We start from the raw sequence: 18,780 nt of genomic DNA, 5'->3' as shown, positions 1-18,780 counted from the left end.
TGGAGATTACTTTTAGGAACTAGACCTACTTCTAACTGCTCAACCCTAACTAGAGTAACTTTTACATCAGAAAAATAAATGCTTAGGAGACTTAAACAAGGGCCTAGCAGAACTTTTAAAAATTTAGAACATTTGCCAAATTCAAAAATCAGTTACTAAAAGCAATTTTGGAATTTAGTTATGTGATCATGTATTGGGTGAATAGTCCAGCAAATGCAAAGTCGTAGTTCCCACCACTGACACTGACCACTGACACCAATGTAGGAAGCTGGCTCTGTATATACTATATCAAAATGAGTTATAGAGTGCACAGGGTCCAGGGATTCCCCAGAGGCTTAACAGAAGCTAAAGTAGATAATACTAATGCTCTCTTTTGTGGTAGTGTGGTCGAGCAGTTAGGCTTATCAGAGGGTAGTGCAATGCATTTGTTGTACACACACAGGCAATAAATGAAGTACACACTCAATGACTAACTCCAGGTCAATTGTTTTTATATAGCAAAAATATATTTTGTTACTTTATTTCTAGAACCACAAGATTCAGTTTGCAAGTAAGTATCAAACATATGTATCAACATCACTTTGTTTCAATTTGGCAAGTTATATGGTTTTCAAATAAATAGCCATAATCTGTTTTAAACGTTGACACTGTAATTTTCAGATACAGTTCTGGGGGAAAGAAAAGTTAGTACAATTTTGAGGTAAGTACAAGACTTATAGTTTCAGTCTCCGGGGGTTAGGATGTCCACAGGTTGGGGTTCAGTTTAACCCCAAACACCCACAAACAGCAACATAGGCCGGCTGAGGGCCAAGGTCAAAGTTGATGTTGATTTAAAATGGGTTCCTATGGATACTAGGGGACACTCAGAATTAGCCCTCTGTGCAGGTAAGTATCCATGTTTTTGGAGGGCAGACCTGGGGGGTTTAGGTGAGCACGATGGGGGCCACAGGTCAGTACCAAACACACACCCTCAGCGGCGCAGGGAGGCCAGGTGCAGGGTGCAAACCACACCTTCGGGCTGCCAATGCTTTTGAAAAGCGGGACCCCTGGGGTCACTAGTAGGCTGCAGGCTGGGTCCAGAAGGTAGGTTTAGGAAAACCACAGGCTGGACGAGGATAAGGGCCACCTTCTGAATGTTGCTGCATAGCCAGGGGGCTGCGGCTTCAGGGGTACCTTTTGGCATCGGGAATCTTTGTCCGGTTCTCTTGCGGTAAGCGGGGTCCTCCGGATTTAGGCTGCTGGTGTCATCGTGCTGGTGAGGGGTCAACCCAGGGTGGACACTAGGTCAAGATCACCTGGGGACTAGGTCTAGTCGGTTGGGCCACCTGGACACAGGCCGTAGGTGTCGGGCAATGGGCAGGTGTCAGGAATAGAACCATGCGCGGTCCAGGTCCCGCCTCAACCTCCGCTGCGCGGCTCTGCAGAGCACCACTTGTCATCCCCTCTTGCCATCAATGTCGTCTGCCCTGTGGCAAAGCTCATAAAGCTGCAGATTCAGGTCATTGGTGGACAAGATGTACTTATCAGTGCTATTCCATGAAGGGACTACAATTCCCATGTTTTTAGAGGCAGCAGCCATCTTGGTGTGTGGCAGACCTATAAAGCCCAGCCACACCCAAGCACATTGCTCACTATTTTGAAGACTTCAATGCAACCAGACCTCGTGGGGATTTCTCTGGAGAAGAGCAGGGTTCCTGAATGTCAGAGTGTAATCCAACTGAAGTATCCTTGTTTCCATGGTGCTTTAAAAAATGAGTAGGTTGTACTCGTAGCGGTAAGGCCTTGCTGAATCCAAGTTTGTACGAAGTCCCCAAATCCAAAAGGTAAAGCGCCCCTTAGCATAACGAGCAAAGCGTTTCAGACACACTGGTAAAGCGCCCCGGGCACGACATTTAAAGCGCTTCAGTTCACAGGAGTAAAGCACACTTGGCATGGTATTCAAAGCGCTTTAGTTCACAGGAGTAAAGCACATTTGGCATGTATTCAAAGCGCTTCAGTTCACAGGAGTAAAGCGCACTTGGCATGGTATTCAAAGCGCTTCAGTTCACAGGAGTAAAGCGCACTTGGCATGGTATTCAAAGCGCTTTGGTTCACAGGATTAAAGCGCATTTGACATGGTATCCAAAACGCTTCAGTTCACAGGAGTAAAGCGCACTTGGCACAGCATTCAGAGTGCTTCAGTTCCCAGGACTAAAGCGCCCTTCGCAATACATTTAAAGCGCTTCAGTTCACAGGAGTAAAGCGCACTTGGCATGGTATTCAAAGCGCTTCAATTCACACGAGTAAAGCGCACTTGGCACGACATTCAAAGCGCTTCATTTAATTGGAAGTAAAGCACCCTTCGCACAGCAATCAAAGCGCTTCAGTTCATATGAGTAAAGCGCCCTTGGTCCAATAATCAAGACGCTTCAGTTTACATGAGTAAAACTTTCAGGCGTAGGTGGCAAATGTGAAAACATCTCAAAGATAAGCAAATGATAGTTTCATTGCTTTTGGAAGCATAATATGTGAGAGACATATTTAAGCCTTTGATGATATGTGAGATACATATTTAAGTCTTTGCGAATTTCTAGATTGAGACCAAACATTTTATGTTTATGAATGCATAGTAGTTGCATGATTGATGTTCAGAGTATGTCCAAGGTCCAAGCTCTTGCCTTCTCAAGGTTCAGAGGTCTCAGTTCGTTCTTGTTCCATGATTCAGAGAAGGGCCACGCCCAGTTTTGTTTAATGCTCACGACATCCTGAAGTATCATGATTTTACTAATTGTTCTTGTTCCATGATTCGGAGAAGGGCCACGCCCAGTTTTGTTTAATGCTCACGACATCCTGAAGTATAATGATTTTTACTACTTGTTCTTGTTCCATGATTCAGAGAAGGACCACGCCCAGTTTTGTTTAATGCTAACAACATCCTGAAGTATCATCATTTTTACTAATTGTTCTTGTTCCATGATTCAGAGAAGGGCCACGCCCAGTTTTGTTTAATGCTTATGACATCCTGAAGTATTATGATTTTTCTAATTGTTCTTCTTCCATGATCCAGAGAAGGGCCACGCCCAGTTTTGTCTAATGCTTATGACATCCTGAAGTATCATGATTCTACCAACTCTTGCACCCACGGAGACACCTTTGTTTATTCCATAAGGGTCTCAACTCTTGCATCCAAGGAGACGCCTTTGTCAATTCCATAAGGTTCTCAACACTAGCATTCACGGAGACGCCTTAGTCTGTTCCATAAGGGTCTCAACACTTGCATTCACGGAGACGCCTTTGTCTATTCCATAAGGGTCTCAACTCTTGCCCACATGGAGACACCTTTGTCTATTCTATAAGGGTCTCAACACTTGCATTCACAGAGACGCCTTTATCTATTCCATAAGGGTCTCAACTCTTGCATTCACGGAGACGCCTTTGTTTATTCCATAAGGGTCTCAACTCTTGCATTCACGGGGACGCCTTTGTCTATTCCATAAGGGTCTCAACTCTTGCACACACGGAGACGCCTTTGTTTATTCCATAAGGGTCTCAACTCTTGCATCCACAAAACACCTTTGTTTATTCCATAAGGGTCTCAACACTTGCATCCACGGAGACGCCTTTGTCTATTCCATAAGGGTTTCATCTCTTGCATTCACGGAGACGCCTTTGTCTATTCCATAAAGGTCTCAACTCGTGCATTCACAGAGACGCATTTATTTATTCCATAAGGGTCTCAGCTCTTGCACACACGGAGATGCCTTTGTCTGTTCCATAAGGGTCTCAACACTTGCATTCATGGAGACGCCGTTGTCTATTCCCTAAGGGTCTCAACTCTTGCATTCACGGAGACGCCTTTGTTTATTCCATAAGGGTCTCAACACTTGCATCCACGGAGACGCCTTTGTCTATTCCATAAGGGTCTCAACTCTTGCACACACGGAGACGCCTTTGTTTATTCCATAAGGGTCTCAAATCTTGCATCCACAAAACACCTTTGTTTATTCCATAAGGGTCTCAATACTTGCATTCACGGAGACGCCTTTGTCTAAATGTATAATTGAATGTTAATCCTACTATGAACAAGTATATACATACGTGCTTAACCATTTTTCCTTTTCAGATCTCTCTCCCTGCTGTTCCCTTCCTTAATCCCCTTCCCCCCGACTGGCTTAACCATAACTCTGTGCTATAATAGCTTTCTGAGTTGGTGACGCCGGAAGGTGGGCCTGTTGTTCGGCGGCGTGCAGATCCTGAAGACAGGACACTGTGACAGAATAGTGAGCCCACGAGTTTATACTTCCTCTCAGTCTGTACGTCGGCTGATCAAGATGGCCACCTCAAAATACCTTCATACAGGTAATTAATCAAGTGCAAAGTGATGTAACTGAATCAACAAAAAAAAAAAAATTCTCAGACAATTTGGTTGATAAGGTTCAGTGTTTCCTCACCCAGGTGGAATTGCATTTTACTTGTCCCTGTGCTTTTCCAGACCCATAATCTAGAATTGTATTCTACTTATCATACCGGACTCTATCAAGTCCATCATACTTACTTATCATACCGGACTAGTGATGCCGCTATTTGGACAGTTCCTTCAGTGAAAACAAAGAGTTACTAGGATTACTTCAAGGAAACAAAGACTTGATAACGTGTTTATCACATTTCAATCAGTTAGTGGAGGAAACCACTTGACCGGAGAAAACACTAAAGAGCTGAATAAAAAACGAAGGGGATCTCTTGGGCAAATTGACAATCCCTTCAGTCTGTTCTTGCACAAATCGCATACCAAATATTTTCGAATCCTAGAACAACATTTTGTTGCCACAGCCACCTGCCAAAATAGTATTCAGAATATACTGATGTCTTCTAAAAAAGAACCAAGTTTTACAAGAATATCTCAATCAATGCTTAGTCAACGAACTAATTAGATCATCAAAATCACTACCAGCTTCTCTGTTGTTTTTCGAGCCCAAAGCTAATGGGGTGCTAATGACTAAGAAAAAGATTCAAGCTGTAGCAGAGCTGGCTCACAACAACTCCCACCATTCTTCTATAGACTCAACTCCTTTCTATGGCTCATGTGGACGCCGTCCCCACATTTTACCTGTCAGGCTGCCTGCTTCTGCCCAAACCACACCAGAAGTTGTGGTCAAGAGTGAAAATATGTTCCATCCAAAATTCATAAGGGCCTATGAAGTGCTTCGACAGGTGAACCCTGTAACATACAAACTAAAGTTGCCATTGTCCTTAAAAAATTAATCAAGTGTTTCACACTTCACTTACGAAACCTCCTCCTCCATCCTGGTAAACCAGGCCTTGGGCCGCGCTTGGGAGAGGGGTGTAATGTCAGGAATAGAACCATGGGTGGTCCAGGTCCCGCCCGAAACTCCGCTGCGCGGCTCTGCAGCGCTTTCTGCGCACAACTTGTCATCCCCTCTTGCTCCAAAGGTGGCCATCAACGTCGTCTGCCCTGTGGCAAAGCTCATAAAGCTGCACGTTCAGGTCATTGGTGGACAAGATGCACTTATCAGTGCTATTCCACGAAGGGACTACAATTTCCAAGTTTTTAGAGGCAGCAGCCATCTTGGGGTGTGGCAGGCCTATAAAGCCCAGCCACACCCAAGCACGGTGGTCACTATTTTGAAGATTTCGATGCAACCAGACCTTGTGGGGATATCTCTGGTGAAGAGCAGAGTTCCTGAATGTCAGAGTGTCATCCAACCGAAGTATCCTAGTTTCCATGGTGCATTCAAAAACGAATAGGTCTTACTCGTAGCGGTAAGGCCTTGCTGAATCCAAGTTTGAAGGAAGTTGGTAATTCCAAAAGGTAAAGCGCCCCTTAGCATAACAAGCAAAGCGTTTCAGACCACACTGCTAAAGCGCCCCGGGCACGATATTTAAAGCGCTTCAGTTCACAGGGGTAAAGCACATTTGGCATGGTATTCAAAGCGCTTCAGTTCACAGGAGTAAAGCGCACTTGCATGGTATTCAAAGCGCTTCAGTTCACAGGAGTAAAGCGCACTTGGTATGGTATTCAAAGCACTTCGGTTCACAGGAGTAAAGCGCATTTGACATGGCATTCAAAACGCTTCAGTTCACAGGAGTAAAGCGCACTTGGCACAGCATTCAGAGTGCTTCAGTTCACAGGAGTACAGCGCCCTTGGCAATACATTTAAAGCGCTTCAGTTCACAGGAGTAAAGCGCACTTGGCATGGCATTCAAAGCGCTTCAATTCACAGGAGTAAAGCGCACTTGGCACGACATTCAAAGCGCTTCAGTTCATTGGAAGTAAAGCGCCCTTCGCACAGCAATCAAAGCGCTTCAGTTCATATGAGTAAAGCGCCCTTGGTCCAATAATCAAGATGCTTCAGTTTACATGAGTAAAACTTTCAGGCCTAGGTGGCAAATGTGAAAACATCTCAAAGATAAGCAATTCATAGTTTCATTGATTTTGGAAGCATAATATGTGAGAGACATATTTAAGCATTTGATGATATGTGAGATACATATTTAAGTCTTTGCGAATTTCTAGATTGAAACCAAACATTTTATGTTTATGAATGCATAGTAGTTGCATGATTGATGTTCAGAGTATGTCCAAGGTCCAAGCTCTTGCCTTCTCAAGGTTCAGAGGTCTCAGTTCGTTCTTGGTCCATGATTCAGAGAAGGGCCACGCCCAGTTTTGTTTAATGCTTATGACATCCTGAAGTATTATGATTTTTCTAATTGTTCTTCTTCCATGATTCAGAGAAGGGCCACGCCCAGTTTTGTCTAATGCTTATGACATCCTGAAGTATCATGATTCTACCAACTCTTGCACCCACGGAGACACCTTTGTTTATTCCATAAGGGTCTCAACTCTTGCATCCAAGGAGACGCCTTTGTCAATTCCATAAGGTTCTCAACACTAGCATTCACGGAGACGCCTTAGTCTGTTCCATAAGGGTCTCAACACTTGCATTCACGGAGACGCCTTTGCCTATTCCATAAGGGTCTCAACTCTTGCCACATGGAGACACCTTTGTCTATTCTATAAGGGTCTCAACACTTGCATTCAAAGAGACGCCTTTATCTATTCCATAAGGGTCTCAACTCGTGCATTCACAGAGACGCATTTATTTATTCCATAAGGGTCTCAGCTCTTGCACACACGGAGATGCCTTTGTCTGTTCCATAAGGGTCTCAACACTTGCATTCATGGAGACGCCGTTGTCTATTCCCTAAGGGTCTCAACTCTTGCATTCACGGAGACGCCTTTGTTTATTCCATAAGGGTCTCAACACTTGCATCCACGGAGACGCCTTTGTCTATTCCATAAGGGTCTCAACTCTTGCACACATGGAGACGCATTTGTTTATTCCATAAGGGTCTCAACTCTTGCATCCACAAAACACCTTTGTTTATTCCATAAGGGTCTCAATACTTGCATTCACGGAGACGTCTTTGTCTAAATGTATAATTGAATGTTAATGCTGCTATGAACAAGTATATACATACGTGCTTAACCATTTTTCCTTTTCAGATCTCTCTCCCTGCTGTTCCCTTCCTTAATCCTCTTCCCCCCGTCTGGCTTAACCATAACTCTGTGCTATAATAGCTTTCTGAGTTGGTGACGCCGGAAGGTGGGCCTGTTGTTCGGCGGCGTGCAGATCCTGAAGACAGGACACTGTGACAGAATAGTGAGCCCACGAGTTTATACTTTCCTCTCAGTCTGTACGTCGGCTGATCAAGATGGCCACCTCAAAATACCTTCATACAGGTAATTAATCAAGTGCAAAGTGATGTAACTGAATCAACAACAAAAAAAAAATTCTCAGACAATTTGGTTGATAAGGTTCAGTGTTTCCTCACCCAGGTGGAATTGCATTTTACTTGTCCCTGTGCTTTTCCAGACCCATAATCTAGAATTGTATTCTACTTATCATACCGGACTCTATCAAGTCCATCATACTTACTTATCATACCGGACTAGTGATGCCGCTATTTGGACAGTTCCTTTAGTGAAAACAAAGAGTTACTAGGATTACTTCAAGGAAACAAAGACTTGATAATGTGTTTATCACATTTCAATCAGTTAGTGGAGGAAACCACTTGACCGGAGAAAACACTAAAGAGCTGAATAAAAAACGAAGGGGATCTCTTGGGCAAATTGACAATCCCTTCAGTCTGTTCTTGCACAAATCGCCATACCAAATATTTTCGAATCCTAGAACAACATTTTGTTGCCACAGCCACCTGCCAAAATAGTATTCAGAATATACTGATGTCTTCTAAAAAAGAACCAAGTTTTACAAGAATATCTCAATCAATGCTTAGTCAACGAACTAATTAGATCATCAAGATCACTACCAGCTTCTCTGTTGTTTCTCGAGCCCAAAGCTAATGGGGTGCTAATGACTAAGAAAAAGATTCAAGCTGTAGCAGAGCTGGCTCACAACTCCCACCATTCTTCTATAGACTTAACTCCTTTCTATGGCTCATGTGGACGCCGTTCCCACATTTTACCTGTCAGGCTGCCTGCTTCTGCCCAAACCACACCAGAAGTTGTGGTCAAGAGTGAAAATATGTTCATTCCAAAATTCATAAGGGCCTATGAAGTGCTTCGACAGGTGAACCCTGTAACATACAAACTAAAGTTGCCATTGTCCTTAAAAAATTAATCAAGTGTTTCACACTTCACTTACGAAACCTCCTCCTCCATCCTGGTAAACCGGGCCTTGGGCCGCGCTTGGGAGAGGGGTGTAATGTCAGGAATAGAACCATGCGTGGTCCAGGTCCCGCCCGAAACTCCGCTGCACGGCTCTGCGGCGCTTTCTGCGCACAACTTGTCATCCCCTTTTGCTCCAAAGGTGGCCATCAACGTCGTCTGCCCTGTGGCAAAGCTCATAAAGCTGCACGTTCAGGTCATTGATGGACAAGATGCACTTATCAGTGCTATTCCATGAAGGGACTACAATTTCCAAGTTTTTAGAGGCAGCAGCCATCTTGGGGTGTGGCAGGCCTATAAAGCCCAGCCACACCCAAGCACGGTGCTCACTATTTTGAAGATTTCGATGCAACCAGACCTTGTGGGGATATCTCTGGTGAAGAGCAGAGTTCCTGAATGTCAGAGTGTCATCCAACCGAAGTATCCTAGTTTCCATGGTGCATTCAAAAACGAGTAGGTCTTACTCGTAGCGGTAAGGCCTTGCTGAATCCAAGTTTGAAGGAAGTTGGTAATTCCAAAAGGTAAAGCGCCCCTTAGCATAACAAGCAAAGCGTTTCAGACCACACTGCTAAAGCGCCCCGGGCACGATATTTAAAGCGCTTCAGTTCACAGGAGTAAAGCGCACTTGGCATGGTATTCAAAGCGCTTCAGTTCACAGGAGTAAAGCACATTTGGCATGGTATTCAAAGCGCTTCAGTTCACAGGAGTAAAGCGCACTTGCATGGTATTCAAAGCGCTTCAGTTCACAGGAGTAAAGCGCACTTGGCATGGTATTCAAAGCACTTCGGTTCACAGGAGTAAAGCGCATTTGACATGGTATTCAAAACGCTTCAGTTCACAGGAGTAAAGCGCACTTGGCACAGCATTCAGAGTGCTTCAGTTCACAGGAGTAAAGCGCACTTGGCATGGCATTCAAAGCGCTTCAATTCACAGGAGTAAAGCGCACTTGGCACGACATTCAAAGCGCTTCAGTTCATTGGAAGTAAAGCGCCCTTCGCACAGCAATCAAAGCGCTTCAGTTCATATGAGTAAAGCGCCCTTGGTCCAATAATCAAGATGCTTCAGTTTACATGAGTAAAACTTTCAGGCCTAGGTGGCAAATGTGAAAACATCTCAAAGATAAGCAATTCATAGTTTCATTGCTTTTGGAAGCATAATATGTGAGAGACATATTTAAGCCTTTGATGATATGTGAGATACATATTTAAGTCTTTGCGAATTTCTAGATTGAAACCAAACATTTTATGTTTATGAATGCATAGTAGTTGCATGATTGATGTTCAGAGTATGTCCAAGGTCCAAGCTCTTGCCTTCTCAAGGTTCAGAGGTCTCAGTTCGTTCTTGGTCCATGATTCAGAGAAGGGCCATGCCCAGTTTTGTTTAATGCTCACGACATCCTGAAGTATCATGATTTTACTAATTGTTCTTGTTCCATGATTCGGAGAAGGGCCACGCCCAGTTTTGTTTAATGCTCACGACATCCTGAAGTATAATGATTTTTACTATTTGTTCTTGTTCCATGATTCAGAGAAGGACCACGCCCAGTTTTGTTTAATGCTAACAACATCCTGAAGTATCATGATTTTTACTAATTGTTCTTGTTCCATGATTCAGAGAAGGGCCACGCCCAGTTTTGTTTAATGCTTATGACATCCTGAAGTATTATGATTTTTCTAATTGTTCTTCTTCCATGATTCAGAGAAGGGCCACGCCCAGTTTTGTCTAATGCTTATGACATCCTGAAGTATCATGATTCTACCAACTCTTGCACCCACGGAGACACCTTTGTTTATTCCATAAGGGTCTCAACTCTTGCATCCAAGGAGACGCCTTTGTCAATTCCATAAGGTTCTCAACACTAGCATTCACGGAGACGCCTTAGTCTGTTCCATAAGGGTCTCAACACTTGCATTCACGGAGACGCCTTTGTCTATTCCATAAGGGTCTCAACTCTTGCCCACATGGAGACACCTTTGTCTATTCTATAAGGGTCTCAACACTTGCATTCAAAGAGACGCCTTTATCTATTCCATAAGGGTCTCAACTCTTGCATTCACGGAGACGCCTTTGTTTATTCCATAAGGGTCTCAACTCTTGCATTCACAGGGACGCCTTTGTCTATTCCATAAGGGTCTCAACTCTTGCACACACGAAGACGCCCTTGTCTATTCCACTAGGGTTTCATCTCTTGCATTCACGGAGACGCCTTTGTCTATTCCATAAGGGTCTCAACTCGTGCATTCACAGAGACGCATTTATTTATTCCATAAGGGTCTCAGCTCTTGCACACACGGAGATGCCTTTGTCTGTTCCATAAGGGTCTCAACACTTGCATTCATGGAGATGCCGTTGTCTATTCCCTAAGGGTCTCAACTCTTGCATTCACGGAGACGCCTTTGTTTATTCCATAAGGGTCTCAACACTTGCATCCACGGAGACGCCTTTGTCTATTCCATAAGGGTTTCAACTCTTGCACACACGAAGACGCCTTTGTTTATTCCATAAGGGTCTCAACTCTTACATCCACAAAACACCTTTGTTTATTCCATAAGGGTCTCATTACTTGCATTCACGGAGACGCCTTTGTCTAAATGGGTAATTGAATGTTAATGCTGCTATGAACAAGTATATACATACGTGCTTAACCATTTTTCCTTTTCAGATCTCTCTCCCTGCTGTTCCCTTCCTTAATCCCCTTCCCCCCGACTGGCTTAACCATAACTCTGTGCTATAATAGCTTTCTGAGTTGGTGACGCCGGAAGGTAGGCCTGTTGTTCGGCGCCGTGCAGATCCTGAAGACAGGACACTGTGACAGAATAGTGAGCCCACGAGTTTATACTTTCCTCTCAGTCTGTATGTCGGCTGATCAAGATGGCCACCTCAAAATACCTTCATACAGGTAATTAATCAAGTGCAAAGTGATGTAACTGAATCAACAACAAAAAGAAAAAATTCTCAGACAATTTGGTTGATAAGGTTCAGTGTTTCCTCACCCAGGTGGAATTGCATTTTACTTGTCCCTGTGCTTTTCCAGACCCATAATCTAGAATTGTATTTTACTTATCATACCGGACTAGTGATGCCGCTATTTGGACAGTTCCTTTAGTGAAAACAAAGAGTTACTAGGATTACTTCAAGGAAACAAAGACTTGATAACGTGTTTATCGCATTTCAATCAGTTAGTGGAGGAAACCACTTGACCGGAGAAAACACTAAAGAGCTGAATAAAAAACGAAGGGGATCTCTTGGGCAAATTGACAATCCCTTCAGTCTGTTCTTGCACAAATCGCCATACCAAATATTTTCGAATCCTAGAACAACATTTTGTTGCCACAGCCACCTCCCAAAATAGTATTCAGAATATACTGATGTCTTCTAAAAAAGAACCAAGTTTTACAAGAATATCTCAATCAATGCTTAGTCAACGAACTAATTAGATCATCAAAATCACTACCAGCTTCTCTGTTGTTTTTCGAGCCCAAAGCTAATGGGGTGCTAATGACTAAGAAAAAGATTCAAGCTGTAGCAGAGCTGGCTCACAACAACTCCCACCATTCTTCTATAGACTCAACTCCTTTCTATGGCTCATGTGGACGCCGTCCCCACATTTTACCTGTCAGGCTGCCTGCTTCTGCCCAAACCACACCAGAAGTTGTGGTCAAGAGTGAAAATATGTTCCATCCAAAATTCATAAGGGCCTATGAAGTGCTTCGACAGGTGAACCCTGTAACATACAAACTAAAGTTGCCATTGTCCTTAAAAAATGAATCAAGTGTTTCACACTTCACTTACGAAACCTCCTCCTCCATCCTGGTAAACCGGGCCTTGGGCCGCGCTTGGGAGAGGGGTGTAATGTCAGGAATAGAACCATGCGTGGTCCAGGTCCCGCCCGAAACTCCGCTGCGCGGCTCTGCGGCGCTTTCTGCGCACAACTTGTCATCCCCTCTTGCTCCAAAGGTGGCCATCAACGTCGTCTGCCCTGTGGCAAAGCTCATAAAGCTGCACGTTCAGGTCATTGGTGGACAAGATGCACTTATCAGTGCTATTCCATGAAGGGACTACAATTTCCAAGTTTTTAGAGGCAGCAGCCATCTTGGGGTGTGGCAGGCCTATAAAGCCCAGCCACACCCAAGCACGGTGCTCACTATTTTGAAGATTTCGATGCAACCAGACCTTGTGGGGATATCTCTGGTGAAGAGCAGAGTTCTTGAATGTCAGAGTGTCATCCAACCGAAGTATCCTAGTTTCCATGGTGCATTCAAAAACGAGTAGGTCTTACTCGTAGCGGTAAGGCCTTGCTGAATCCAAGTTTGAAGGAAGTTGGTAATTCCAAAAGGTAAAGCGCCCCTTAGCATAACAAGCAAAGCGTTTCAGACCACACTGCTAAAGCGCCCCGGGCACGATATTTAAAGCGCTTCAGTTCACAGGAGTAAAGCGCACTTGGCATGGTATTCAAAGCGCTTCAGTTCACAGGAGTAAAGCACATTTGGCATGGTATTCAAAGCGCTTCAGTTCACAGGAGTAAAGCGCACTTGGCATGGTATTCAAAGCACTTCGGTTCACAGGAGTAAAGCGCATTTGACATGGTATTCAAAACGCTTCAGTTCACAGGAGTAAAGCGCACTTGGCACAGCATTCAGAGTGCTTCAGTTCACAGGAGTAAAGCGCACTTGGCATGGCATTCAAAGCGCTTCAATTCACAGGAGTAAAGCGCACTTGGCACGACATTCAAAGCGCTTCAGTTCATTGGAAGTAAAGCGCCCTTCGCACAGCAATCAAAGCGCTTCAGTTCATATGAGTAAAGCGCCCTTGGTCCAATAATCAAGATGCTTCAGTTTACATGAGTAAAACTTTCAGGCCTAGGTGGCAAATGTGAAAACATCTCAAAGATAAGCAATTCATAGTTTCATTGCTTTTGGAAGCATAATATGTGAGAGACATATTTAAGCCTTTGATGATATGTGAGATACATATTTAAGTCTTTGCGAATTTCTAGATTGAAACCAAACATTTTATGTTTATGAACGCATAGTAGTTGCATGATTGATGTTCAGAGTATGTCCAAGGTCCAAGCTCTTGCCTTCTCAAGGTTCAGAGGTCTCAGTTCGTTCTTGGTCCATGATTCAGAGAAGGGCCATGCCCAGTTTTGTTTAATGCTCACGACATCCTGAAGTATCATGATTTTACTAATTGTTCTTGTTCCATGATTCGGAGAAGGGCCACGCCCAGTTTTGTTTAATGCTCACGACATCCTGAAGTATAATGATTTTTACTATTTGTTCTTGTTCCATGATTCAGAGAAGGACCATGCCCAGTTTTGTTTAATGCTAACAACATCCTGAAGTATCATGATTTTTACTAATTGTTCTTGTTCCATGATTCAGAGAAGGGCCACGCCCAGTTTTGTTTAATGCTTATGACATCCTGAAGTATTATGATTTTTCTAATTGTTCTTCTTCCATGATTCAGAGAAGGGCCACGCCCAGTTTTGTCTAATGCTTATGACATCCTGAAGTATCATGATTCTACCAACTCTTGCACCCACGGAGACACCTTTGTTTATTCCATAAGGGTCTCAACTCTTGCATCCAAGGAGACGCCTTTGTCAATTCCATAAGGTTCTCAACACTAGCATTCACGGAGACGCCTTAGTCTGTTCCATAAGGGTCTCAACACTTGCATTCACGGAGACGCCTTTGTCTATTCCATAAGGGTCTCAACTCTTGCCCACATGGAGACACCTTTGTCTATTCTATAAGGGTCTCAACACTTGCATTCAAAGAGACGCCTTTATCTATTCCATAAGGGTCTCAACTCTTGCATTCACGGAGACGCCTTTGTTTATTCCATAAGGGTCTCAACTCTTGCATTCACAGGGACGCCTTCGTCTATTCCATAAGGGTCTCAACTCTTGCACACACGAAGACGCCCTTGTCTATTCCACAAGGGTTTCATCTCTTGCATTCACGGAGACGCCTTTGTCTATTCCATAAGGGTCTCAACTCGTGCATTCACAGAGACGCATTTATTTATTCCATAAGGGTCTCAGCTCTTGCACACACGGAGATGCCTTTGTCTGTTCCATAAGGGTCTCAACACTTGCATTCATGGAGATGCCGTTGTCTATTCCCTAAGGGTCTCAACTCTTGCATTCACGGAGACGCCTTTGTTTATTCCATAAGGGTCTCAACTCTTACATCCACAAAACACCTTTGTTTATTCCATAAGGGTCTCATTACTTGCATTCATGGAGACGCCTTTGTCTAAATGTGTAATTGAATGTTAATGCTGCTATGAACAAGTATATACATACGTGCTTAACCATTTTTCCTTTTCAGATCTCTCTCCCTGCTGTTCCCTTCCTTAATCCCCTTCCCCCCGACTGGCTTAACCATAACTCTGTGCTATAATAGCTTTCTGAGTTGGTGACGCCGGAAGGTGGGCCTGTTGTTCGGCGGCGTGCAGATCCTGAAGACAGGACACTGTGACAGAATAGTGAGCCCACAAGTTTATACTTTCCTCTCAGTCTGTATGTCGGCTGATCAAGATGGCCACCTCAAAATACCTTCATACAGGTAATTAATCAAGTGCAAAGTGATGTAACTGAATCAACAACAAAAAGAAAAAATTCTCAGACAATTTGGTTGATAAGGTTCAGTGTTTCCTCACCCAGGTGGAATTGCATTTTACTTGTCCCTGTGCTTTTCCAGACCCATAATCTAGAATTGTATTTTACTTATCATACCGGACTAGTGATGCCGCTATTTGGACAGTTCCTTTAGTGAAAACAAAGAGTTACTAGGATTACTTCAAGGAAACAAAGACTTGATAACGTGTTTATCACATTTCAATCAGTTAGTGGAGGAAACCACTTGACCGGAGAAAACACTAAAGAGCTGAATAAAAAACGAAGGGGTTCTCTTGGGCAAATTGACAATCCCTTCAGTCTGTTCTTGCACAAATCGCCATACCAAATATTTTCGAATCCTAGAACAACATTTTGTTGCCACAGCCACCTGCCAAAATAGTATTCAGAATATACTGATGTCTTCTAAAAAAGAACCAAGTTTTACAAGAATATCTCAATCAATGCTTAGTCAACGAACTAATTAGTTCATCAAAATCACTACCAGCTTCTCTGTTGTTTTTCGAGCCCAAAGCTAATGGGGTGCTAATGACTAAGAAAAAGATTCAAGCTGTAGCAGAGCTGGCTCACAACAACTCCCACCATTCTTCTATAGACTCAACTCCTTTCTATGGCTCATGTGGACGCCGTCCCCACATTTTACCTGTCAGGCTGCCTGCTTCTGCCCAAACCACACCAGAAGTTGTGGTCAAGAGTGAAAATATGTTCCATCCAAAATTCATAAGGGCCTATGAAGTGCTTCGACAGGTGAACCCTGTAACATACAAACTAAAGTTGCCATTGTCCTTAAAAAATTAATCAAGTGTTTCACACTTCACTTACGAAACCTCCTCCTCCATCCTGGTAAACCGGGCCTTGGGCCGCGCTTGGGAGAGGGGTGTAATGTCAGGAATAGAACCATGCGTGGTCCAGGTCCCGCCCGAAACTCCGCTGCGCGGCTCTGCAGCGCTTTCTGCGCACAACTTGTCATCCCCTCTTGCTCCAAAGGTGGCCATCAACGTCGTCTGCCCTGTGGCAAAGCTCATAAAGCTGCACGTTCAGGTCATTGGTGGACAAGATGCACTTATCAGTGCTATTCCACGAAGGGACTACAATTTCCAAGTTTTTAGAGGCAGCAGCCATCTTGGGGTGTGGCAGGCCTATAAAGCCCAGCCACACCCAAGCACGGTGCTCACTATTTTGAAGATTTCGATGCAACCAGACCTTGTGGGGATATCTCTGGTGAAGAGCAGAGTTCTTGAATGTCAGAGTGTCATCCAACCGAAGTATCCTAGTTTCCATGGTGCATTCAAAAACGAGTAGGTCTTACTCGTAGCGGTAAGGCCTTGCTGAATCCAAGTTTGAAGGAAGTTGGTAATTCCAAAAGGTAAAGCGCCCCTTAGCATAACAAGCAAAGCGTTTCAGACCACACTGCTAAAGCGCCCCGGGCACGATATTTAAAGCGCTTCAGTTCACAGGGGTAAAGCACATTTGGCATGGTATTCAAAGCGCTTCAGTTCACAGGAGTAAAGCGCACTTGCATGGTATTCAAAGCGCTTCAGTTCACAGGAGTAAAGCGCACTTGGTATGGTATTCAAAGCACTTCGGTTCACAGGAGTAAAGCGCATTTGACATGGCATTCAAAACGCTTCAGTTCACAGGAGTAAAGCGCACTTGGCACAGCATTCAGAGTGCTTCAGTTCACAGGAGTAAAGCGCCCTTGGCAATACATTTAAAGCGCTTCAGTTCACAGGAGTAAAGCGCACTTGGCATGGCATTCAAAGCGCTTCAATTCACAGGAGTAAAGCGCACTTGGCACGACATTCAAAGCGCTTCAGTTCATTGGAAGTAAAGCGCCCTTCGCACAGCAATCAAAGCGCTTCAGTTCATATGAGTAAAGCGCCCTTGGTCCAATAATCAAGATGCTTCAGTTTACATGAGTAAAACTTTCAGGCCTAGGTGGCAAATGTGAAAACATCTCAAAGATAAGCAATTCATAGTTTCATTGCTTTTGGAAGCATAATATGTGAGAGACATATTTAAGCATTTGATGATATGTGAGATACATATTTAAGTCTTTGCGAATTTCTAGATTGAAACCAAACATTTTATGTTTATGAATGCATAGTAGTTGCATGATTGATGTTCAGAGTATGTCCAAGGTCCAAGCTCTTGCCTTCTCAAGGTTCAGAGGTCTCAGTTCGTTCTTGGTCCATGATTCAGAGAAGGGCCATGCCCAGTTTTGTTTAATGCTCACGACATCCTGAAGTATCATGATTTTGACTAATTGTTCTTGTTCCATGATTCAGAGAAGGGCCACGCCCAGTTTTGTTTAATGCTTATGACATCCTGAAGTATTATGATTTTTCTAATTGTTCTTCTTCCATGATTCAGAGAAGGGCCACGCCCAGTTTTGTCTAATGCTTATGACATCCTGAAGTATCATGATTCTACCAACTCTTGCACCCACGGAGACACCTTTGTTTATTCCATAAGGGTCTCAACTCTTGCATCCAAGGAGACGCCTTTGTCAATTCCATAAGGTTCTCAACACTAGCATTCACGGAGACGCCTTAGTCTGTTCCATAAGGGTCTCAACACTTGCATTCACGGAGACGCCTTTGCCTATTCCATAAGGGTCTCAACTCTTGCCACATGGAGACACCTTTGTCTATTCTATAAGGGTCTCAACACTTGCATTCAAAGAGACGCCTTTATCTATTCCATAAGGGTCTCAACTCGTGCATTCACAGAGACGCATTTATTTATTCCATAAGGGTCTCAGCTCTTGCACACACGGAGATGCCTTTGTCTGTTCCATAAGGGTCTCAACACTTGCATTCATGGAGACGCCGTTGTCTATTCCCTAAGGGTCTCAACTCTTGCATTCACGGAGACGCCTTTGTTTATTCCATAAGGGTCTCAACACTTGCATCCACGGAGACGCCTTTGTCTATTCCATAAGGGTCTCAACTCTTGCACACATGGAGACGCATTTGTTTATTCCATAAGGGTCTCAACTCTTGCATCCACAAAACACCTTTGTTTATTCCATAAGGGTCTCAATACTTGCATTCACGGAGACGCCTTTGTCTAAATGTATAATTGAATGTTAATGCTGCTATGAACAAGTATATACATACGTGCTTAACCATTTTTCCTTTTCAGATCTCTCTCCCTGCTGTTCCCTTCCTTAATCCTCTTCCCCCCGTCTGGCTTAACCATAACTCTGTGCTATAATAGCTTTCTGAGTTGGTGACGCCGGAAGGTGGGCCTGTTGTTCAGCGGCGTGCAGATCCTGAAGACAGGACACTGTGACAGAATAGTGAGCCCACGAGTTTATACTTTCCTCTCAGTCTGTACGTCGGCTGATCAAGATGGCCACCTCAAAATACCTTCATACAGGTAATTAATCAAGTGCAAAGTGATGTAACTGAATCAACAACAAAAAAAAAATTCTCAGACA

The sequence above is a fragment of the Pleurodeles waltl genome, chromosome 7 (assembly GCF_031143425.1).
Source record: "Pleurodeles waltl isolate 20211129_DDA chromosome 7, aPleWal1.hap1.20221129, whole genome shotgun sequence".
In the NCBI taxonomy this organism is placed as follows: domain Eukaryota; kingdom Metazoa; phylum Chordata; class Amphibia; order Caudata; family Salamandridae; genus Pleurodeles; species Pleurodeles waltl.
The sequence above is the reverse complement of the archived record's forward strand: the minus strand, read 5'-3'. Positions refer to the sequence as shown.